This window comes from Scylla paramamosain, chromosome 3 (assembly GCF_035594125.1).
Source record: "Scylla paramamosain isolate STU-SP2022 chromosome 3, ASM3559412v1, whole genome shotgun sequence".
NCBI lineage: Eukaryota > Metazoa > Arthropoda > Malacostraca > Decapoda > Portunidae > Scylla > Scylla paramamosain.
In genome coordinates, this window is record NC_087153.1 from 14,110,368 (window position 1) to 14,135,000 (window position 24,633).

The 24,633-nt window shown below is 41.7% G+C and overlaps 1 protein-coding gene across 1 annotated transcript in view; it reads left to right on the top strand.

Annotated features, from left to right (window-relative positions):
• The first annotated feature begins 1,317 nt into the window (after positions 1 to 1,317).
• LOC135090915 (uncharacterized peptidase C1-like protein F26E4.3) overlaps positions 1,318 to 24,633 on the top strand; it is a 51,464-nt gene continuing 28,148 nt past the window's right edge. The window contains exon 1 of the mRNA XM_063988105.1: positions 1,318 to 1,478. The gene's annotated coding sequence lies outside the window, so the exon portion shown is untranslated. The remainder of the gene's footprint in view (positions 1,479 to 24,633) is intronic.

A 24,633-nucleotide genomic window follows, 5' to 3' on the forward strand; every position in this document is an offset into this window, starting at 1 on the left:
TGGACGGGCACAGTCGCTGCATCAACATGTAGAACAATATACTAGTAGAAATTGATGGCTACTGTCACTGCATCAATTTTTGTAGTACATTATTCTAGGTGCTAATTGGTGAAGTGGACGGCTGCTTGGATTGTCTTCCTGCATGGAGGCCGACTAGAGGTATAGAAAACGAGGTAAAAAGTCCCGCTCTGTTGCCGCTCCCAAAGTTAATGAACAGGAGAAAGATTTTGGTTGGGTAAAGGACGGATTGGAAAAGGAGTTCGATCTTACCTGGCCTGACAGCAGCTTAGATTGATTAGTGGCCTTGCTGCCATCATCGTTGTTGGTGGTGTCAGAGTGTGCTGCGTCGGGGTGTCGTCTTTAAGGGAGTGCTCGCTCTTCTTCAGGGAGGTGCTCTGCATGCCGTGAGGTTGGGCCACGAGCGGCTGTGATATGCCTGGTTTGGTTTGATCTGTACGTAGGCAATGTGTATGTATGAAATGACCATATCTTTTTTTTTTTTTTTTTACTGATACGGTTTCTATAGTCATTATTTATATTGTGTGCTAGAAATCACTATACTGTAGCTCTTTTTCCTAATATGTTTTTTTCTATCATCATTATATTATGTGCGAAAAACCACTTTATTGGGTTTATTTATATATTTTTATCCTCTTAGCTTGTACTGTTATTACGATTATTGTTATACGATTTACTATTACTGGTATTTTTTTTTATATGATTTTGGATTAGATTATTTTTTCTATTATTTTTCTCATGGCGATATACGACCCCAGCAGTCAGGCAACGAGAGCCGGTCAGTGAGTTAGCTCATCAACCCTTTCTTTTCTCTTGTGGGTGTGGTGCGCATGCTTCCGTGTCTACAGTGCCGCGCAGGACGCAGGCATGTGGGCATATGCGGTTGCGTCATCATTACGGGTTATTCCTGTACCGCTACACTTGGGGGTATCGAGGCATGAATGTGGCCACTTGTGTTGCTGATAAGCGAGGCACCTGTGGCCGTGAAGTGCCTGGAGAGTGTGTGTGTGTGTGTGTGTGTGTGTGTGTGTGTGTGTGTGTGTGTGTGTGTGTGTGTGTGTGTGTGTGTGTGTGGGAGTGCAACACAAGTAGTAACACACACACACACACACACACACACACACACACACACACACACACACACCACATAACAAAAATACTTACAACACTTCCATATTGCTTTTCTCACATAAAACACTACGTAACAAACCACTTCATAATTTTATTAGTAACCAACCTTTTCTCCCTATTTCCTTCCTCCCCCCCACAGACTCCCGCTCTCCCACCCTGCCTCGTGCCGTCCCTCCATCTACTTGTAATGAATGGAGAGAGAAAAGCGTGAGTCACTGACGTTTGTGGGTGGCGTTACTGTGCGGCAAATAAGATACCCGACGATGGTGGGAAGGGAGCCAGTCTGGGCGAGGACAGGGAAGGGTGAAGGTGGCAGCCCCGCAAGCCAGGTAAGTCGGACCACTTGTTGCTCGGTAACTCCACTCCTTGCCTCTCTCAGTGCCATGATTCCTAGCTCTGTATTCTCTAACTTGCGGCGTCCTGTCTTATTCCTATGCACTTGTGGAAGTCATTAAGGGTGTTTTTCATGATTCATACTGATGGTTTCTGAGGTTTAGTGATGGTTTCTGATCCTGCTTCGTCAATAAGAAGGAATGAATCTTAGTGCCGTATTCTGTAACGTTGCTGTGTCCTCTCGTGACTATTTGACATTTCTTGCGCCTCTCGTGGAAGATAAAATTTTTTTTTTTTTTTCTTTTTAGGCTTTGTACTGGTGGATTCTGAGATTTCTGATTCTGCGCAGTCAGTCTGGAAACATTGGGAACTAGGTTGAGTTTCTCGTTGTTGACATTTGCAAAAGAGAGAAAAAAAATAACGATGTTGATGATAAAGATAGTAATAATGATAATAGTGATCATAACAGAAACAATTAACTTAGGTAAGCGCGCACGCACGCACGCACGCACGCACGCACGCGCGCGCGCGCACACACACACACACACACACACACACACACACACACACACACACACACACACACACACACACACACACACACACCCCAGTAAACGTGACATTCAATTAGCTTGCGAAATTATGACATAAATAGCGGTGTGTGTGTGTGTGAGAGAGAGAGAGAGAGAGAGAGAGAGAGAGAGAGAGAGAGAGAGAGAGAGAGAGAGAGAGAGAGAGAGAGAGGCAAACATACAGACACATAGAGAAAACAAACGAACAAGCGTGTGTGTACGTACAGACATACTGAACGCATATAGTGTATTTAACGAAGGGATCGCTTTCACACACACACACACACACACACACACACACACACACACACACACACACACACACACACACACACACACACACACACACACACACACACACACACCAGGAGGCCATCACCAAGAGCAGTGTGTAGGCAGTACCAGGAACCATGTAACCCTTATCGTAATTTTATCGTAGGGAAGACAAGCATCGAGAACATAGCTACTTGCGTCAAATACGTACCTAGAGCGAAGGTCACACACACACACACACACACACACACACACACACACACACACACACACACACACACACACACAGCGACGTAGATTTTCGTCATGCAGAAATGTGATTCCTTTCATCCCTCCCTCCCTCCTTCCCTCCCTCCTTTCTTCTTTGCTTCCTTCCTTCCTTCCTTCCTTCCTTCCTTCCTTCCTTCCTTCCTTCCTTCCTTCCTCATTTCCTTTCCCTTCTTGTCCTCATCTTGTTTCACTGGAAGAAGGTACAAAATAAGGCGGAATTAATCTGAATTTATTTGTCTCCTTTCCCTGTGTGTGTGTGTGTGTGTGTGTGTGTGTGTGTGTGTGTGTGTGTGTGTGTGTGTGTGGGAAGGGTCAGCTGGTCAGTGTCCTGTTTTGTAGGCGGACAATACGAGTGCAAAGGGCGTGGAAACGATTAATCTGAGTTACTGCTTGCCTGCCTGCCTGCCTGACTAACTAACTGACGACTGACTGACCGACCAACTGACGACTGACTGACTGAATGAATAACTGAAGCACAGACTCTTATCTCATGAATTAAAACTTTACTCTCAAGGACATTGCTTCTCCTCCTGTCCCTCCATGTCCTTCAGTTCATTCCTCTCCCTCTCCCCCTCCCTCTCCCTCCCTCACCTTGATAACAGACAGAGCGTAAAAGCAAGTGCATTCACCCTCTTCCCCTCTCCACCTCCCCTTCACCTCTACCCCTAATTCCCTCCCCTCCGTTTCTTCCTCCTCCATACCTTCCCTTCTCGTCCTTCTTTCACCTCTTCTTCTTGAACATTTTTCCATTTCCCGTCTTTTTTTCTCTCTGTCTTATTCTTCCTGTTCCTTCTCTTTATCTGATGTGCTCAGTGTCACCTCATATAGATAAGATAACACACACACACACACACACACACACACACACACACACACACACACACACACACACACACACACACACACACACACACACACACACACACACACACACAGATAGACACACGCCCCCACTTCAGGAAACTGCCACTTTATTGTCAGAACAAGTGGTGATGCTGCTCAACAAGAAGGTATAAACACAAGGAGGAAAATCGTGTTAGGAAATGACACTGCGTTGCTGAAGTTATTTATTACCACGTGGTGTAGGAATGCTGATATTAATCTTCTGAGTTCGATATGAAGTAGTGAACAGCATCAGAAGTAGTGCATTAGATCTGTATAAACATCTACAAGAAAGAAGGGCATTAAAAGAATAGATTTTCCAATTTCTACCCACTTTAAAGATCGAAGATGGCTACAGAACAAGTAAAGATGTGCCAGAGTGATTAGTAATTAAGGAAAGGTGCGGCAAATAGGAGTCAAAAGGTTAAGAAAAGTATGTAAACGTTTCTTGGTGTGGTACAAGTTTCAACGCAGCGTGGAGTGTTTATATGGGTCAGGTGTAAAGTTCACTGGGGTCTTGGGGCACATTCCATAGTTCAGTTGGTCTTTGTATTCGTATGTCAGTGTTTCTTTAGGCGTGAGAGCAGGTTACAGTACGACCCATTACGGAATATTTACAAGAATCAGGCTTAAAGATCCTTAGAGTCTTACTTCATATTCCACTCTCTCTGTTGGTCTTGGCATTCCTTCATATGAGGGATTTTGATATAAAGAAAACCATTTTTGTTTTCTTTTTACTTGAGTCTGTTATATCAGTAGTTCTATCGTTTAGAAAAAAAGATAACATTTGCCTTCCTCTTTTCTTATTTTTTTTTCTTTCTTTATTTGTATTCGTTCATGCAAACATTCTTCTCTTATCCTTTGAATGTTAACAAAAGACAGGCAACAACAAAAGCACTCATTTAGAACATAAGGCTTGTTATTCCCTGCAGATTATGAGTGGAAGGCACTTGTTTACTTGATAATCTGACCTTTAAACGAAACAGGAAAATAAAGAAGGAAAAAAAAAACATTTTTGGACATAAATGCATTTTTAATCAGATATCCTCAAGAGCACATGGATGTTTTTCCTGGTGGTAAAGTTACTCTACAATAACTTGAGGTCTTCCGCAAGTGAAGTGGCGTCTGAGAATCCCGGTAAATTCATTGCGCTTTGGCGTCAGAGGAGCGTATGAGGGGGAGGAATGCAACGCGTCGTGAGGGTGAGAATGGATGCACGCTGCGGGGGCGGATGTGCGGCTTAGAACTACAAGACTGGTTACTCATATCGCGTAACTGGTGGAGTGGATCAGCGGCGTCTCTCTTTTACCTTTTATTTCCTTCGTTCCCTTCGCCCTCCCCCCACCCCTTCCTCCCTTGCTATTCTTACATTCCTCCCTCGCCTCCAATCGCCACAGATCAGCCAACAATACGCGGACCATTCTTAGTGGCGTGTCCTGAATTGCGGCTGTCTGCGGTTCCTCTCTCGCCTTGCAGCTTAGCGAAGTGGTCTGGTCTGGTGCTAGTGCTGAGTGTTTTCAGCAACGTCTTTGGCTGCAGTAAGAATGGTTTGGTAGTTTGTGTCTCTTAACCCTTTCATTGTTGGATGATTGATTGATTTATTTTTTTTTTTTAGTGGTCACCTCTAACTTTTGAAGACTTTTATATATATATATATATATATATATATATATATATATATATATATATATATATATATATATATATATATATATATATATATATATATATATTTTTTTATTTTTTATTTATTTATTTTTTTTAATGGGTGTTATAGTTTCTTGAAAAGTTTTGTAGCGTGTAAAGTCAAAATTATACAAACGGTTTTCGTGATAATTGACACCAGACCTGTAGTGGGATAAAGGACCTGAAACACTTCTTCTAATTTATATATATATATATATATATATATATATATATATATATATATATATATATATATATATATATATATATATATATATATATATATATTAGTTATATTGGTAGATTAAGATTATTTCTCCATCATTAAACGAACAGACACTCTTGAGATCCCGGCTAATCATCTCTGTGGCCTTTGAAAATAGTCGTGGTGAGAGAGCAAAGCGTTTCAGAGCACCAGATTAAGCTGTCACTTACCAATCAGACGCGAGGTGACGTTGCCACACACACACACACACACACACACACACACACACACACACACACACACACACACACACACACACACACACACACACACACACACACATCCTTGGCATTAATCTGTTATCAGCTACACTTTAATGTCACGTTCTTAATCCGTTTCCTGGGCTTTCTCTTGGCGGAGGAATTGAAGGGCAGAGTTACAGCGTTATTCTCTTTGTATGTGTGTGTGTGTGTGTGTGTGTGTGTGTGTGTGTGTGTGTGTGTGTGTGTGTGTGTGTGTGTTGAGTGGGTGTGGGTGAAAGAATTTGACATGTACGTGTGAGAAGTTTAAATTCCCAGAAATTGGTTTATACACACACACACACACACACACACACACACACACACACACACACACACACACACACACACACACACACACACACACACACACACACACACACACACACACACACACAGAGAGAGAGAGAGAGAGAGAGAGAGAGAGAGAGAGAGAGAGAGAGAGAGAGAGAGAGAGAGAGAGAGAGAGAGAGAGAGAGAGAGAGAGAGAGAGAGAGAGAGAGAGAGACGGAAAAATTTAAAACACTCCACTTGACGTCAAGGAATCAAATCATAGTAATTGTTTGTCTGTCTCTCAGTCTGTCTGTCTTCATTCATTCATTCATTCTATTTTCTTTTTGTTTTCCTTCTCTCTCTCTCTCTCTCTCTCTCTCTCTCTCTCTCTCTCTCTCTCTCTCTCTCTCTCTCTCTCTCTCTCTCTCTCTCTCTCAGTTTCTTATGTTTCTGTCTGTCTGTTTGTCTATCAGTCAGTCAGTCAGTCCTCCAGTCTATCTGTATGATATGCATGTGTGTGTGTGTGTGTGTGTGTGTGTGTGTGTGTGTGTGTGTTGAGCCAGCTGTTGTTTAGTGTTCTTTTATGTCACGCTTGCAACACTCTTGTCATTGATCCGAATAGATCGCTGTTTCTCATCCGTGTGTGTGTGTGTGTGTGTGTGTGTGTGTGTGTGTGTGTGTGTGTGTGTGTGTGTCTGGGGTGCACGTATCTCCTACTTGTCTTTATTTACGTGCAGCATTTTGGACAAGTGGCGTTAACGGAGATAAAATCAAAAGTCTAAGCGTTCCTAAAGTTTGCGTTCTTTTCCCTCATCCCCTTCACAGTATTCCGTTAACACTCAGTTCATGACTTTTCCGAACTTCATCATCCTACATCTGCGTATTATCACCGCGTGTCTCTGCTTAGCGCTTGTGTAAATTTTCGCACTTCAACTTAACTTTCACTTAACACTGGTATGCGTGTGTTGTCAGTCCACTCAAGCTTATCATCACTTATTCACAACACATCAGAAGGTGCTCATAGAAATCCTTGGGAGACATGAATGATAATTGCATTCTTATCCTTATATTACTTATGTTTACCTTAGCCTTTTTTCATCTTCCTCCTATTGAAGACAGTAACATTTTTATCACTCCCTCTGTCTAACCCCCTGGCTGAGTAATTCTGAGCTCGATTCTTTTCCTTCCCTCCATCCCATTGCGTCAGTTTCCCTTATAGATGAATCAACTGTCTATTTGTTTAGTATTCTTATCATCTTCGCTATCCCCGCTGCACTGAACTTTCTACTTTCATCCCATCTATGCTGTCCCTCTCACTAGTGCAAGAGTCCACTAGTATCTTCACTCTTTCATCCCTAGAACTCTTTCGTCCTCTAGAACTGTTCTCTCTCCTTTTCTATGACTTGAGGTGTCTTGATGGAGAAGCACCGGGATGTCTCTGAAACTGTGTACCTGTAAACTGGCTTCTCTTCTGGACTCTTCTGGCGTTTGGTACTGGCCGCGTGAATGTCTTCTCCATTTTGTCTTTCTTGTTTTTTTTTTCTTTTTATTTCGCTTTTTTTTTTTTCTTGTTTCGTCTTCATTTAGTTTCGTCAGGTTATCATCAGTTTTTTTTCTTGAGAGAGAGAGAGAGAGAGAGAGAGAGAGAGAGAGAGAGAGAGAGAGAGAGAGAGAGAGAGAGAGAGAGAGAGAGAGAGAATGAATATTGACCATATTTCCTCTATTGGCCTTATTTCCCCCTTTTTGTTTTTATTTATTTTTACTCATTTTATTTACTTGTTTATTTATTTTACTTTTTTTTATTTATTTACAGCAAAAAAGGAAAAAAAAATAAAAAACGAAAGAAAATATATGAAACAGCAAAAAATCAGTAACAAATCATTTAACTTTTGCATTCTCTGTATCTCTTCAACCTCACCTCATGCCACAGCAACCTCTTATTCTCCTAACCCCACACATCCCCTCACATCCCCTCTGCGCGTTCCTTCCCCCATAACCTTGATTAGCGTGACAGGTTAAGCCCCCACCAGGCTCAATATCCAATCAGCCTTGCGTCACGTACTTTGCCCGACACATTCGGTAGGCCTAGTGCCGCGTCATTCACCGGAACAAGCCTAAATGATGCCTTGGCAGTGTTACGTAAGATGGCGTGTCCTTAGCTGCCAAAGTCGAGTGTTCAAGGCTACCGAGGAGAGAAGGTTCGAAGGTAGATTAAGGTTGATTTCTCTCTCTCTCTCTCTCTCTCTCTCTCTCTCTCTCTCTCTCTCTCTCTCTCTCTCTCTCTCTCTCTCTCTCTCTCGAAAAGGACACGAGTAGGTGGAGTAGAAAAAGGATGAGAAAAAGGAAATCAGATGAGTCCTAGAGTATGTGAATTTCTTATATTTGTTTCTCAATACGAAATCCTCGCTTCCTTCATGTTTTCCCAGCTTTCGCCTCCTGTCCTCTCCTCTTTAAAGGTCTTGACTTCCTCTCCAACCTCCTCTATCTTCTGCTCTTTAAGGATAACTTGGGAGAGATATCTTCTGAGTGCAGGAGAGAGGCAAATAAAAAAAGTACGGAAAGAAAGATAATAAATAAGTAGACAATTCATTATGCCTCTTTCTAACTTTCACCGAATTATTCATTAAAGAAAGTAACACTAACACTATGTTTAAGAATGCAGGTTATTAAATGAAAGACACAAATGAAGGCAGGAAGGTTCGTAAAAACGTTAGTGACCCAGTCATGTATATACTGTTGCTTACTAACACTGACTGCTAATGACAATGTGACACTTCTTATTTCGTTGGAGTGATCCCGGGCCACGCCACTGAGCAGATACGAAGCTACGAACATTAAAAGCTTTCCACTGTTCATCACTCCTCCTGCTGTCAAGGGTGACTTTTGAAATTGTACTCCAATCTTGCCCTGGACTGTTTGACTAACTCTGTGACTGCTGCTGACACGTTTGTTGCTTCATTCGAGTCACGTTAGACTTTAGTGCGAAGCCAGTATAAAAATACAGTCATTAGAAAACTTAAGCTACCACATGAAAGAACAACCATTACAAGATTGTAACTACTCCATCATTTGTTTATTTTTTCCTTAGTGTTTTTTTTTATTTTTTTTTATAAAGGAACAGCAAATAGAGGATTTAAGCTACTCCATTAAAGAGCATCAGCTACTCAAATACTTGTTCTTTTTGCTTTAAATGGTGTCTTGAAATTATGTTTTAGACTTGCAACACTTTATTTAACTTCACAATTCACAGCAGACAAAGAGTTAAGCTTTATAAGAAGTCACAGCAATCTAATTAACCACTTCACAGCCAGACATTGCTTTCCATAAACTCTTCAACCTTACACATTCATTTCTGTACTTGAGTCTGCTAAATAGTTCTGTACCTTAAAAAAAACAAAACTAATTATCTTTTCTCCCCTTTTTTCTGTCTCCATGCTAATCTATAGGATGCTAAATGGAAATAAGCCATGTGTAGGTCTGACGGCTTCTTGCAGCTTCTCTTATTTTTTTTTATGTTCTTTTAGTATTCTGAATACTAACAAAGGCATGACCGTAGCAGTAAAATTGTCAAGGAAGAGGAAGATAAAGAACCATGAGGGATAGAAAAAACGTTGGAATGATATCGAGATTATCTGCTTGCACTGTTTGAGACTACGAGGAGAGGAGGAAGAGGGAGCCTCTCGTGCCCAAAGAGAGAAGGAATATGGGATCGTTGTGGTGGTGGTGGTGGTGGTGGAAGAAAATGTGCTCTAAGAAGAATACGTTTAAAGAGAATTTCAGCAAGTTTATTTGCTTGCTCTCTTTCAGCTCATGAGGGGAAGAGGAAGAGGAAGGGAGTGTTTCCTGCCTAGAAAAAGAGAGAAGGAATAGGTGGTGGTTGTGGTGGTTGTAGTAGAGGTGGTGGTCTGGCTCAGATAGAGACTGTTGGATGGTCTGACGGTGGCTGTTTGGCGGGGCAGATCACTCACACTAGCGTCTGAGGAAGGAGAGGCTGACGTGGATTTCCTGCTGATGGTAGCACTGATGAGGTGGTGACTTTTGGCCGTGCTGAGACTATCCCCGGGCTGCGTGGTGACAAACTCTAACACATGCTCCTGTACAAAGGCTATATTCTGAAACACTTCCGCGCCACATCTCCACCACGTTCAGAAAGGTGTAGTTGAAGTGACACGGAATTTTAAGGGCGTTTAAACACTTCTAGTAGCATTTTATCAACATTTCTACATTATGAACTGGAGAAATACTCTTGAGAACCCGGCCAATCATCTATCTGGCTTTTGAAAATAGCCGTGGTGAAAGAACAAAGAGATTTCAGAGTACGAGCGTTACATGGTCCTTTCTAGGCTTTCTTGGCGTCGTCTTGCACTCGGTCACAGTATTGATATGTATTAATATTGGTTAGTAGTGTATGTGAGTGAGACTACAGGGGGTTTCAGCTACTACTACTACTACTACTACTACTACTACTACTACTACTACTACTTTTACTATTTCTGTTGATGATGCTCCCAAATACATGTCCTCATTTGATTCTGCTGGTCATCATTGCGTGTATGAGTGTTTTTGTTGTGTGTGTGTGTGTGTGTGTGTGTGTGTGTGTGTGTGTGTGTGTGTGCATGTGTGTGTTCCTTTGGTCTTTCTCATCAAACAACTTAGATTACATTATTTGATTCTCTCTCTCTCTCTCTCTCTCTCTCTCTCTCTCTCTCTCTCTCTCTCTCTCTCTCTCTCTCTCTCTCTCGTCGCAGTGTGGGAGACCTGCCAGAGCCAATACATGTCCCGTTGTTGGAGGGAAAACGGATCTCTCTCTCTCTCTCTCTCTCTCTCTCTCTCTCTCTCTCTCTCTCTCTCTCTCTCTCTCTCTCTCTCTCTCTCTCTCTCTCTCTCTCTCTCATGCTGGGAAATTTGCGTCCCTCTGAGAAATATGTGACGTATTTCTCTGTCATCGTCATTACCTTCTTCTTCTTCTTCTTCTTCTTCTTCTTCTTCTTCTTCTTCTTCTTCTTCTTCTTCTTCTTCTTCTTCTTCTTCTTCTTCTTCTTCTTCTTCTTCTTCTTCTTCTTCTTCTTCTTCTTCTTCTTCTTCTTCTTCTTCTTCTTCTTCTTCTTCTTCTTCTTCTTCTTCTTCTTCTTCTTCTTCTTCTTCTTCTTCTTCTTCTTCTTCTTCTTCTTCTTCTTCTTCTTCTTCTTCTTCTTCTTCTTCTTCTTCTTCTTCTTCTTCTTCTTCTTCTTCTTCTTCTTCTTCTTCTTCTTCTTCTTCTTCTTCTTCTTCTTCTTCTTCTTCTTCTTCTTCTTCTTCTTCTTCTTCTTCTTCTTCTTCTTCTTCTTCTTCTTCTTCTTCTTCTTCTTCTTCTTCTTCTTCTTCTTCTTCTTCTTCTTCTTCTTCTTCTTCTTCTTCTTCTTCTTCTTCTTCTTCTTCTTCTTCTTCTTCTTCTTCTTCTTCTTCTTCTTCTTCTTCTTCTTCTTCTTCTTCTTCTTCTTCTTCTTCTTCTTGTTCTTGTTCTTGTTCTTGTTCTTGTTCTTGTTCTTGTTCTTGTTCTTCTTCTTCTTCTTCTTCTTCTTCTCCAATACTCTCCTTTCTGTGCCCCAAAGTGTCACACACACACACACACACACACACACACACACACACACACACACACACACACACACACACACACACACACACACACACACACACACACACACATACAGTTTCTGTAATCCGTGTGTGTGTGTGTGTGTGTGTGTGTGTGTTCTGCGGTGACTTTGAGATAATAGAAAGTGATAACACTCGACCTTGATGATAACCCAAATAACTCTCTCTCTCTCTCTCTCTCTCTCTCTCTCTCTCTCTCTCTCTCTCTCTCTCTCTCTCTCTCTCTCTCTCTCTCTCTCTCTCTCTCTCTCTCTCTCTCTCTCTCTCTCTCTCTCTCTCTCTCTCTATATATATATATATATATATATATATATATATATATATATATATATATTATTATCATTATTATTATTATTATTATTATTATTATTATTATTATTATTATTATTATTATTATTATCATTACTGCTACTACTATTACTACTTTTTATTGTTCTATTTGTTTTGACATTACCATAGGGTTGTTTAGAAATAATTTCACTCACGTATCAGAAATAAAAGTGTGTGTGTGGGAGAGAGAGAGAGAGAGAGAGAGAGAGAGAGAGAGAGAGAGAGAGAGAGAGAGAGAGAGAGAGAGAGAGAGAGAGAGAGAGAGAGAGAAACTAAAACAAATATATATTAAAAAACAGTCAATTAACCAGTAAACAAGTTGGAAAAAATAGTGAAAAGTTTAAACGAAAGCTAAAAAGGTGGCGGTGAGGAGAAGGAACCAAATGAACCAACAGCAGCTGCTTCGAACCGCGTCTGTGTAGTGAACGAAGCAGTAAAACTTGGTCTGTGAGGAACGGGACAGATTCACGAGCCCGAGTATTTGTGGCGAGCGTTTGCGTCACAGCCGAGAGAGAGAGAGAGAGAGAGAGAGAGAGAGAGAGAGAGACCTTTCCATCCATTCCTTTCCTCTCTATACCTCTCATACCTCCTCTCACTTTTACCTTCCTCTTCTTCCATATCATATTTGCATCTTTCACACCCATCCACTTTCAGGCCTCAACATAACCACTCCTTCCCCAATACCCAGCCTATCCTAGTTACATGTACTACCTATAGTCTGTTACTCTACCTTCCCACTAAGCCATCCTTCCTCTTTGCTTCCTCTTGGTAAAGTAACGGTTCTCAAAACAGAGTGGTAGATGACTGGAATAAACTCAGTGATCCAGGTTCTTAGTGTCGAGTCAACAAGGAGATTTAAGAGGGCATGAGATTTACGGGTAGCGATGATAGGCAGGTGTAGATAGGGGCGTTTCATACAGGGACTGCCACGTGTAGGCCTACTGGTTTATTGTTGTTTTCGTTGAGGTTAGAATCTTTAGGAGTAACTGGTGGGGCTAGCAAAGGGTGATTTTTTATTTATTTATTTATTATTATTATTTTTTTTTTCATGTTACTTGTGCAGTGGTTTAGGGCAACAGGAAATTGTTACAGATAAGGACCACTGTTATAAAAAGGGCAACTGTTATAAAGAAAGGCCCACAGATAACAAAGACTCACTGACTGTAAAATGACCAATGATAAAAAGGAAAGACCCGCTGCTTATATATATATATATATATATATATATATATATATATATATATATATATATATATATATATATATATATATATATATATATATATATATATTAAAAAAGGCCTACTGGTATAAGAGAATGGGTAATGATGAAAAAAAAAAAGCGGCCGACTGATTAGGATGTAAGTAATATTTTGATGTTTATATTATTAGTTAAATCTTTTGTTTTTCGTCACTTTCTATGCTATACCGCCCAGTCTCCCTTCACACACACACACACACACACACACACACACACACACACACACACACACACACACACACAAGCGCAGCCTTAACTTTTACGTAGGTGTTAATGAGGTGCTATAAATTTGCTTCTGTGGGGCGCTAGGAGTTGGTGGTCGTTATGTTCTTGTTTAGTAATTCCGCGGCTAACGTGACCTTGTTGTGTACATGCATGCTGGTGTTGTCATGAGGCTTGATGGTGATGGTGATGGTGATGGTGATGGTGATGATGATGGTGATGGTAGAGTTATGTCTTAAGCTTGGAAGTAGTCCTCCCAGTTTTATTTCTATTTCGTATGTCAAGAATTGCATGTTTAGTTAGGGTGGGCAAGTCTTGAAAATGAAACTAAACACATGTCGTGTCACTGAGAGGGTGAGGTAACGCATTGGAGTCCTCAGTAAACGCTGAAAAGAAAAAAATAAAACATCAGTCGGGAGTAACAGAGCCACGTGCGCCCGTAGATTACCTCAGGAATTCTCCGCGTGAGGGGCGTTTGGTGTGCCAGTCCTTGTCTTCATTCACGCTCCTTTAGTTGCATCCCAGCCAAAGCCACCACGAGCTGTTTCTCTTTAACCATAGGATAAGTGTGATTGTAGGAAACTCTCTCTCTCTCTCTCTCTCTCTCTCTCTCTCTCTCTCTCTCTCTCTCTCTCTCTCTCTCTCTCTCTCTCTCTCTCTCTCTCTCTCTCTCTCTCTCTCTCTCTCTCTCACGAACATATATCAACTAAGCAAGAGAGAGAGAGAGAGAGAGATGCGGAGCGGGGCGGGGCGTGGCGTGGCGGGGCGTGGCGAGTTGGGCCTGGTAAGAAAAACACACATCTTTATTGAGTGACTGAGTGAGTTTTGGGTTAAACTTTATAGTATTTACTAGTCTTCCTTGACGCGGGACTCTGAGAAATGAACAGATAAGGGTGTCTGTGGATAGCCAAGGCACTACATCCTACCCCTCCCCCTCCTTTCTCCTCCTCCTCCTCCTCCTCCTCCTCCTCCTCCTCCTCCTTCGTCTCCCATTTATATTTTTCTCGTAACTCTTAAAATATCCGTGAAGCAAACATCTGTCTCGTGAATCGGTCGTGTTTACGCGGAGATCTTTAGTAGACTCGTATGCGGAGAAGAAAGTTATGTGGGGAAGTCTTGTAGGTGCGTGGATGAAGGAAATTTGTGTGGAGAAGGATAGATGCGTGGAGGAATTATGGTTTATGTGGAGAAGTGGGTGGATGAAGATAAGAATAAAAGTTTGTGTGTGTGTGTGTGTGCGTGTGTGTGTGTGTAGATGCTTGTAGGAGTGGATAAAGATGAATGTGTAGAAAATTGCAATTGCTTGAAGGGAGGAAGGTTTACGAGTATGTGGAGAAGCAGATGAAGGCGAGAATAAAAGTTTGTGTAGAAGCTCAAATGGTTGCAGGAAGGGGAGATAAAGGAAGATAATGCGGAAATAAATATACGTAAGAATACAAGTTTGTCTAGATGTGTAGTTACAGGAATGGAGGTTTATGTAGAGAAATAAACAAAGAGGACAAAAGTTTGCTTAGAAAATACAGACGATTGAGGGAAAGTTTATGTGGAAGAGGATTATGTGTAGGCAGCAATGAAAGTTTATCTGTATGAGCTTGCAGGAAAGAAAGTGACTTGTACAGGTTCGTATGCATGCAAGAGAACCAAGCAAGAGGAGAAAGTGGAAGTGAACGGAATACGACGTAGGCCAGAAGGAAGATTACACACACACACACACACACACACACACACACACAGAGAGACAGACATATAAGGTGAAGAAGAGGTGAGTGAGCCGGAGAATGAAGATTGCATGAGAGAGTGGGAAGAATGAATGAACTCCACATTAAGATGATAAAGAACACAGTTTTAATTGACATGCTGGAAAATTAACTGAACCAAGTGTCATAATTAAAGACGAATAATTACTACTTGAATATTATTAAGGAAGTGTAGAGGAGAATATTAAAGACGCAAAGCTAAACTAGAAAAGTGAAGTAGGGATGAGACGGGAGATGAAATAGTGAGGTTGTGTGTACGTAAGTGAGGGGAGATGGGAGAGGCAGGAGAGAGAGCTTGTGAGGGGTGAGATAAAGAAATTAGAGGCTGAGTGAGGGAGTAAGGGAGAGGTATGCGGGTGAGGGACGGGGGTGAGGGAGGGAAGGCGTGTTGTCTTTTTGTTGGCAGAAGTGCACTGGGCGTTAGGCAGCGGTGGTGACAACTAGTCGTGAAGGCAAGGCTCCACACGGGTACACACACACACTGAGAGAGAGAGAGAGAGAGTACATACACATTGCCCTTCTGGCCTTTTCTAACCTTTCTTGACCTTTTCTTCTTCCTCGAACCAATTATCATTAAAGAACTGAAACTAGACACCAACTTAGACTAAAAAGTGTATGTAATGAGCGACACACACACACACACACACACACACACACACACACACACACACACACACACACACACACACACACACACACAGGCCTCATTGTTCTCGATCTGCGGCTCTATTTCATGAGATTAGGAAACAAGAAAGAAGTATTGTTCATAATTTTGTTGCTGGTTCTCGCTAGCTCCCCTTTACTTCCCTTTCTTTACATTTGTTTTTCGCAATCTTTTCCTCCTCTTCAGTCAAGTGTAATATTAAATTTTCCACTACATCCACTAACGCTGCTATTTCACCTCAGATGTCAAATACTAGAAATTAATATTCATCCCTTTCTATTCTATTGCTATTATTCAAACACCTCCAGTCTACATTTATTTATTCGTACATTCTTATCTGATACGCTTAACATTCAATCTACTTACAATTAACATTCATTATTTAATTGGGAACTCTCACCTTAGAGAAATAAATATGACTGTTACCTCCATCCCTTATTATTACACTCCAGTCATTCCTAACTACACCTGTTTACTCATGCACTCATTCCTAATACACCTGAGATTCATTCCTTAGTATCCCTTCCCTTAAAAAAAAATAACAAGTCAGTCTTTCTTTATTATTACGTTCATCCACTTACGTCTTGCCTGTATGTCTTTGCCTTTCTCTTTCCTTCTTTATTTATCTTGTTTTTCTCTTTCTTTTATTCATCTATTCATATTCTATCTTTATTATTCCTTCCATATTTATTTTTTTCTTTCTCTATTCACTCGTAGCTACAGTTTTCTCACACGTGCGTTCTCTCCAATATCTTACACTCATTTCTTAAGTCATTCCCCCCTTTAAAAATCAACAAAACATTCAATTCCATTCTCTGTTATAACACTTAAATCATTCCTAACCGCACCTGTTCACTCATGCACTCATTCCTTCTATATTTTACCCTCATTTCCTTGACATTCTCCCTCCTTACGTATATAAAGCAAATAAAGCAGTCAGCCTCCCACAGCAGGAAACACCTTACAACATTAGTTCCATGTAGCCAAAACCATGAGAACCTTCCTTGCCCTTACCTAAATATACACCCCCTTCATCATACATGACTTTCACTTAACTTGTCGCATTCACCCCTATGACAGTTCCGCCTCAACAAATTTTTTTTCTCCTTTTTTTTTTCATCATTCTCTTCCTTCTAATTGTCTCTCGTGTTGCAGAGTGGGTTAGTTCTTGGGTATTTAAGTAGTTTTTCCTCCCCATACCTGCTTGTTTACCTGTCCCGATGGTTATCTTTGCACTCTTTACCTGGCTCGCCTTGCACCTGTCCGTCCAACAGTTACACCTTGTCACTTCACCATCTCAGTCAGCCAGGTGGGAAAGAAAAGGTGTTTATTTTGTTTTCTTCGCCTTCCTTTCGTGTTTCCTCATCTCGGGCACGGTAGTAGAGGTGTGGAGAGAGAGAGAGAGAGAGAGAGAGAGAGAGAGAGAGAGAGAGAGAGAGAGAGAGAGAGAGAGAGAGAGAGAGAGAGAGAGAGTGTGTGTGTGTGTGTGTGTGTGTGTGTGTGTGTGTGTCGTACAGGTCATCAGGTATTCATCCTGTTTGCTTTCTTGTTGACGTCTTGCCTGTATCTCTTCGCCTTTCTCTTTGCTTCTTTATTTATCTTGTTTTATTTTTCTTTCTCTTATTCATCTATTCATATTCTACCTTTATTATTTCGTTTATATTTTTTTTTCTTTCTCTGTTCATTTATTCGTTCTTGAAGTTTGTCTCTGTGTGCCCAGGCATCAATCCATTTACTTGTATAAATCCACCTTTCTTTATATTTATTTTTTATTTTTCTTTCTTTCCTTCCACTAATTGTATATTCTTCATGTACTTATTAATGTCTTTCTTTTTATATTTTCCTTTATTTTCCTTCCGGGATCGCACATAAAATTTTCTCTCTCTCTCTCTCTCCCCCAAAAATTATTGGTCTCACATCTCGAATGAAAACAACGCAGGGTGGAATCGAGGCTATCAGACAAATAAGGGCGGAGTGGTCCCTCGTAAACCGCCAGGATTGAGAGGCAGGAACAGAGTGCTTCGGGAACCCACCCTCACCAAGACCTCTGCTCCTCCACGGGGAAAAAAATACTTCTTTGGCGTTTTCCTGATATATTGATTTTAACTCTCTCTCTCTCTCTCTCTCTCTCTCTCTCTCTCTCTCTCTCTCTCTCTCTCTCTCTCTCTCTCTCTCTCTCTCTCTCTCTCTCTCTCTCTCTCTCTCTCTCTCTCTCTCTCTCTCTCTGTGTGTGTGTTTTCGCTCCAGGATCATGTTTGTCTCTTTGTATAAGTTTCACTCTTCCTCCTCTTCCCTTCCTCCTCCTCCTCCTCTTTTTTTTTTTCTCTCTCTCTTTTTTTCGCCTTCTTGCATCTCACTTTCTCTTATCATTTTTTTCTAGACTTGCTTCATCGACAAAGTAAAAGAGGCGAACCCAAGAATATATTTAGTCAAGTGAGTGAGTGTGTGTGTGTGTGTGTGTGTGTGTGTGTGCGGCAAATTTTATTCACGTATCTGATTCTACGTAGGATCTCTTGGCTCGCTGCGTTTTGCGTGTGTGTTGTGTTGTGTTGTGTTGTTGTATTGTTGTGTTGTGGTGTGTGTGTGTGTGTGTGTGTGTGTGTGTGTGTGTGTGTGTATGTGTGTGTGTGTGTGTGTGTGTGTGTGTGTGTGTGTGTGTGTGTGTATGGCATAAGTTGACATTTTATTAGTCCACATTATCATTGTTTGTGTTCCCATCTGCGTGGGACCTCAGACTGCTTGTCTTCTTTGCGCCCATCAAGTTTTAAAGCAAGCGTGGTGACGGATGGAGTGAGGGAGGTATGAAGATGAAGGATGGAGGTGAGGGTGGAGGGTGGAAGGTGAAGGGTGTAGTGAGGGAAATGAGGGAGGGGAGGGGCGGAGGTGAAGGTGAAGGCTGGAGGGCAGACTTAACTTGATCTACTACTACTACTACTACTGCTACTACTACTACTACTACTACTACTACTACTACTACTACTACTACTACTACTACTATTACTACTACTACTACTACTGCTGCTACAAGGAATTTCATATTACAACAAAATCAACGCTGAAGACAAGAACAAGAAGAAAAACCCAGACAAGAGTTTTTTTTTCTTTAATAAATTTTACCTGTTTTTTATATATATATATATATATATATATATATATATATATATATATATATATATATATATATATATATATATATATTTTTTTTTTTTTTTTTTCTTCTTTCTTGGGTGTTGCGATCTTTCTACTTCTACTCAAGAAATTTCATATCGCAACAAAAACAGCACTGAAGGAAAAGGAAAGAAAAAAAACTGAAGTTTTTCTTATTTACGTTTTATCCATTTTCTTTACTTCATGGTGTTTTCTTACATTTTCTTTTTCATATTCCAACAAAAAAAACAAAAAAAAAACAGGAGAAAAAATTAAAAATAAAAATAAAATAAACATCACGAGACCATTTCTTTAACCCATTTTACCAGTTTTCTCTCCTTTCTATTCTTCTCTTAACGTTTTCTTCTTCTTATTCTCTTTCCTGGCTGTTAGTTTCTCCCCGGAGGAAAATATAAGGTTGTCTAATTTTTCTTCCATCTTTATTTTATTCACTTATTCAGCCGCTCATTTCTACACCAGAGAAAGAGGAACGCTGATTAGGTGTCTTCCTCCTCCTCCTCTTCTCTCCTCCTCCTCCTCCTCTCCTTCTCCTTCTCCTTCTCCTCCTCCTCCTCGGCCAGGCTGACGCAGTAAATAACACTTTAAGTCCACGTTCAGTTGTCGTGGTGATGATGCTGGTTGAGGTCGTGTTGCTGGTGGCGTTTTTAGTGATGATGGTTGTAGGAGTAGTAGTAGTAGTAGTAGTAGTAGTAGTAGTAGTAGTAGTAGTAGTAGTAGTAGTAGTGCTGGTGGTGATGGTGGTAGTAGTTGTAGTAGCAGCAGCAGTACCAGCAATAATAGTGAATCCATTTACCAGAACTGCACGAGTAAAACCATCATTATTTTATCCTTGAGACGTGGTATTTAGTGTAACCTTGTGTCTTCATTCCCTGCGGGGCGTGAAGGACGATCAAGTGGGCCAGAAGTAGGAGGAGGAGGAGGAGGAGGAGAGCCCAGCATCCCTTCCCGGAAAACTGTTGTTGCTGCTAAAGAGGAAAGAAGTTAAAATGAACACCTCGTTTCATTATTTTATTTGGCAGTAGTAATAGTAGTAGTGGTGGTGGTAGTGGTGGTTGTGGTAGTAGTAGTAATAGTAGTAGTGGTGATTGTAGTGGTTAGGTAGTGGTAGTAGTAGTAGTAGTGATGGTAGTATTGGTAAAAATAATACTGGATGTAGTCGTAATAGTTGTGGTATTTGTTTTTGTAATAGTAGTAGTAGTAGTAGTAATAGTAGTAGTATTAATAGCAGTAGTAGTAGTAGTAGTAATAGTCGTGGTCGTGATTAGCAGTGTTGTGGCGTCTTTCATAATCATTGTTTTTGTTGTTTTTGTTCTATATTGGCGGCGCTGCTTGGCCGCCACCCGTGTCTGTTTACCCGTGACGTGTGTCTGTATTATTAGCTCCGAGGGGCGCCGGGAAGGAAAAAAAGTAAAAAAGAGGTTGGGGAGAAGAAAAAAATATGGGGACGAGGAAGGAGGAAAAACAAGAGCGTGCGCTTGTGTTTATTTTGGTGGAGGTGAACATCTGAAGAGCGAAGGTGAACGATTTGACTGCAGGATTCTGGGAAGGGAAAGTGAGAGGATGGTGCGATGGTATGCAGGTGAGGCTAGAGGAGAGAGAGAGAGAGAGACAGAGAGAGAGGTGTGATGGTGCAGAGGCGAGGCTGAGGCAGATAAGAGAGACAGACACACAAATAGACAAACATATAAACAGAATGGACAGAGGTGACAAAAAAAAGTAAACAAGATAAGCAGACAAACAGATAGCAGATAGATTTGTGTGCAGCAGGAGTGTGTGTGTGTGTGTGTGTGTGTGTGTGTGTGTGTGGTGGGCGGGGCAGGTATGTTGTGCTGGCTTGTCGTTACCTGTCTCTTGACCACCTGCCAGGCTTGGAGAGGCGAACTGATGTGGCTTCTTCCTCCCTTCCTCCCTCCCGCTCTCACCCCGTCCTTCCTTTACTCGGTTTGTTATTCACTGACTCGTTCACTCTCTCATTCATTCATTCTTTCATTCAGTCCCACTTCCATGCATTTACGTAGCCATTCACATTCACTCATCTTTCCTTTTCTTTTTTCTTTGTTTTCTTTCTCTTTTCTTTTTTTCTGAAGTCGCATCCTGATTTGTGTACTTATTTCCTTTCTCTCTCTCTCTCTCTCTCTCTCTCTCTCTCTCTCTCTCTCTCTCTCTCTCTCTCTCTCTCTCTCTCTCTCTCTCTCTCTCTCTCTCTCTCTCTTCCTTCTTCCTACACACTAAAAATAAACTGTCCCCCCATTCTGTTCATTTATCTCCACCCCTTCATCTCCCTCCCTCTGTCCCTCTGTCCCTCCCCTTTGTGATTTGCAATGGAGGTGTTTCTTTTATCCTGGCGCTTCTAATTGGGCCAACTATGCTTACTGCGTGAGTGGTTTGTTAGGGGGAGTGAAAAGAAGGGGAGTTTTTCCTGTATGGGTTATCGTATGGTATGCAGAGAGGTGGGGGGAAGGTTTGTTGTCGTTGTTGGTTGTTGTTGTTGTTGTTGTTGGTGGTGGTGGTGGTGGTGGTGGTGTTTTTAAGTCACGACTACCACCTGTACACACACACACACACACACACACACACACACACACACACACTGGGACTGTACATATTCTTATTAGGTGGATCTGTTTCCCAGTGTATGTGTATGTGTGTTTAAGGGCGTGGGTGCGTCAGTCCGTTACTCCTTCCGTACATGTGTTTGCACGTCGTGTGTATGAATGCATGTGTACGCGTGTTGTTGGCACGTGCACAGAGAAGACTTTTATCAATTAAGTGACTGATGTGTTAGGACAGACAGTGATGACACACACACACACACACACACACACACACACACACACACACACACACACACACACACACACACACACACACACACACACACACACACACACACACACACACACACACACACACACACACACACACACACACCTGGCCTACCCTCACCGGTGACTCACTGGCTGCACCTGGTTGGCTGAGTTGGGAGTGCGTGGTTTGACGGGGATAAATGGACACGGGGGCGGGAGACGAGGGAAGGTCTGGACTCTGTTTCCTCACCTCTTTAAGTCACTGCTTAACTCACTGCCGCCCGCCCCCGCCCCTCATGAAAGGCCGCTGGTGTCGAGGGCGTTGAGTCAAGGACCTGGATTCTCAAACACTTGTGGCCGCACCTCCACTACATTTAAAACACTTTGGTTGAAGCTACGTGCGATTTTAGGGATGTTGTTGTGGTTCTAATGACAGATCAACAAAATTTCTACATTATTAACAGGAGAAGCACTCGTGAGAATCCGGCTAATTATCTCTGTGGCCTTTGAAAATAGTCATCGTGAGACAGCGGAGCCCTTCTGAGTGCTTGTCAAGAGGCAGCGGGTGCAATAAGTGTGTGGGCGTGGAGATGGCCTAGTGTTTCTGTTTGTAGGCCGTTCTGCCTCCTCAATATACGAACTTGATAGTGTAGGCGGTCTGTCGGTGAGGTATTATTATTATTATAGTTGTTGCCTATATAATTTATTGATGCTTTTACTCTGAGTCATCACTAGATATGAGATAGTGCCTAAATAAATCCTTGGTGTAGGTTTCGTTATTATTATCAATGTTGTTATGGTGGTGGTCGTGGTGGTGGTAGTAGTAGTAGTAGTAGTAGTAGTAGTAGTAGTAGTAGTAGTAGTAGTGTTTTTTTTTTTTTTTTCCTAGACGTTTTAGGAAGCAGCGAGTTGAATGGATCTCTCTCTCTCTCTCTCTCTCTCTCTCTCTCTCTCTCTCTCTCTCTCTCTCTCTCTCTCTCTCTCTCTCTCTCTCTCTCTCTCTCTCTCTCTCTCTCTCTCTCTCTCTCTCTCTCTCTCTCTCTCTCTCTCCTTATCATTTGAAACACACACACAACACACACACACACACACACACACACACACACACACACACACACACACACACACACACACACACACACACACACACAATAGTAGTGCCTTTCTTGTTGCGTACGTGTATATATGATTATAGAAGCATTGTGGAGTGCATTAACCGTAGCATCTCACAGGCTCTCCATGACTCTTGCTTATCTCGTTAAGCTGAGACTAGATGGCGAGTGCATTGCTGTCCTACACAACACATGCCTCGGAAATATGCTCCAATTTTTTTGCCTTTCCTCGACACAAACACGACGCAGTTCTTTATAGCGTGATGGAAGTGCATGTGAGGACCACCCACTCTTACTTCAGCGTCTGTTCTGCTATTATCTTGAGGATATTTGTGTAAACTCAGCTCATAAAGAGAACGTGTGGTTTATGAGTCCCCCATCCATTACCCGATTATCTCCCCCATCTAACCTAACCTAACCCAACCTGTCTAACGTAACCTAATCAAACCTAACCTTATCTAATCTAACCTATCCTAATCTAACGAGTACCCTATCATTTCCATCTAACGTAACCTAATCTAACCAGAACCTTATCATCGCTTCTATCTAACCTAACCTAACTTAACCAATACCCTATCATCATTCTCTAACCTAACCTTACCTTAATCAATCTAACATCAAGTCCACCAGTACCACTTACCCACTAGATATCTATACAAGAGCGCCCCATAAGACGCCTCCCAGCCCACGTGCATGAGTGTTGGTGGCGTCGTGTGTCAGTAGAGGAGAGGGAGAGTCGCCGCTGCTGGCATTAATGTATTAGTGCTCGGCGGACATCAGTGTGGTGCGCAGACAGAGAACGAGTAAATAATGGCTCTTGTCCTCACCTTAAGAAGCCGCGCTGGTGCCTGTTACGTCTGCAAACTGTGCGTGAAGAGGGGAAGGGAAGGGGTAAACAGACAGACAGACAGAGAGAGAGAGAGAGAGAGAGAGAGAGAGAGAGAGAGAGAGAGAGAGAGAGAGAGAGAGAGAGAGAGGTATCTATTCCCGCTTCAGTAATGCATGCTTAAAAAAAATAACGATAAAGAAGTTTTGTTTATGCGTTTCAGCTGTGGTCAAATTTGTTGTTGTTGCTGCTGTTGTTATTTTTCTTGTTGCCTTAGTAACAGTAGCTGTAGTAATAGCATAAACGTTAATAGTAATTATAGTAGTAATCTATTCTCATTATTTTTATCGTTTTTACTAGTAAACTCTCGAACTCCCAGTCTGCTTCTGTCACTCTCTCTTCATATGACTTGAACTCTTTCACGAGGAAGGCTTCAAGACGCTTCTCTGAGTATTTTTTGACTCTGCTTTCGAACTGTTCTTGTCAGGGAATGGCTTTTTTAATGGACCTATATTATGCACTCACTACAACACCCGCACATGCATCCAGAACACTATTTTGCCCCCACAGTATATCGGTCACACTTCCACGGCACCACTTACCACCCCGTCCATCGTATTCAGAAACGCTTTGCTCTCTCACCAAGACTATTTTCAAAGGCCACAGAGATGATTATCCGAGTTCTCAGGAGTGTTATTCCTGTTAATCATGTAGAAAGCTTATCAAACTGCTACTAGAACCGTAAAAATATCCTTAATTAAAAACCCTTTGTAACTTCAACTAGATCCTTTTGAAAGTAGTGGAGGTGCGGTGCATGAGTGTTTGAAAATATGGTCCTACGATCTAAATGACACAGTATAGCAGAGTTCCCACCTGCACGGCACTGTTTATCCTTACACCCCATCCC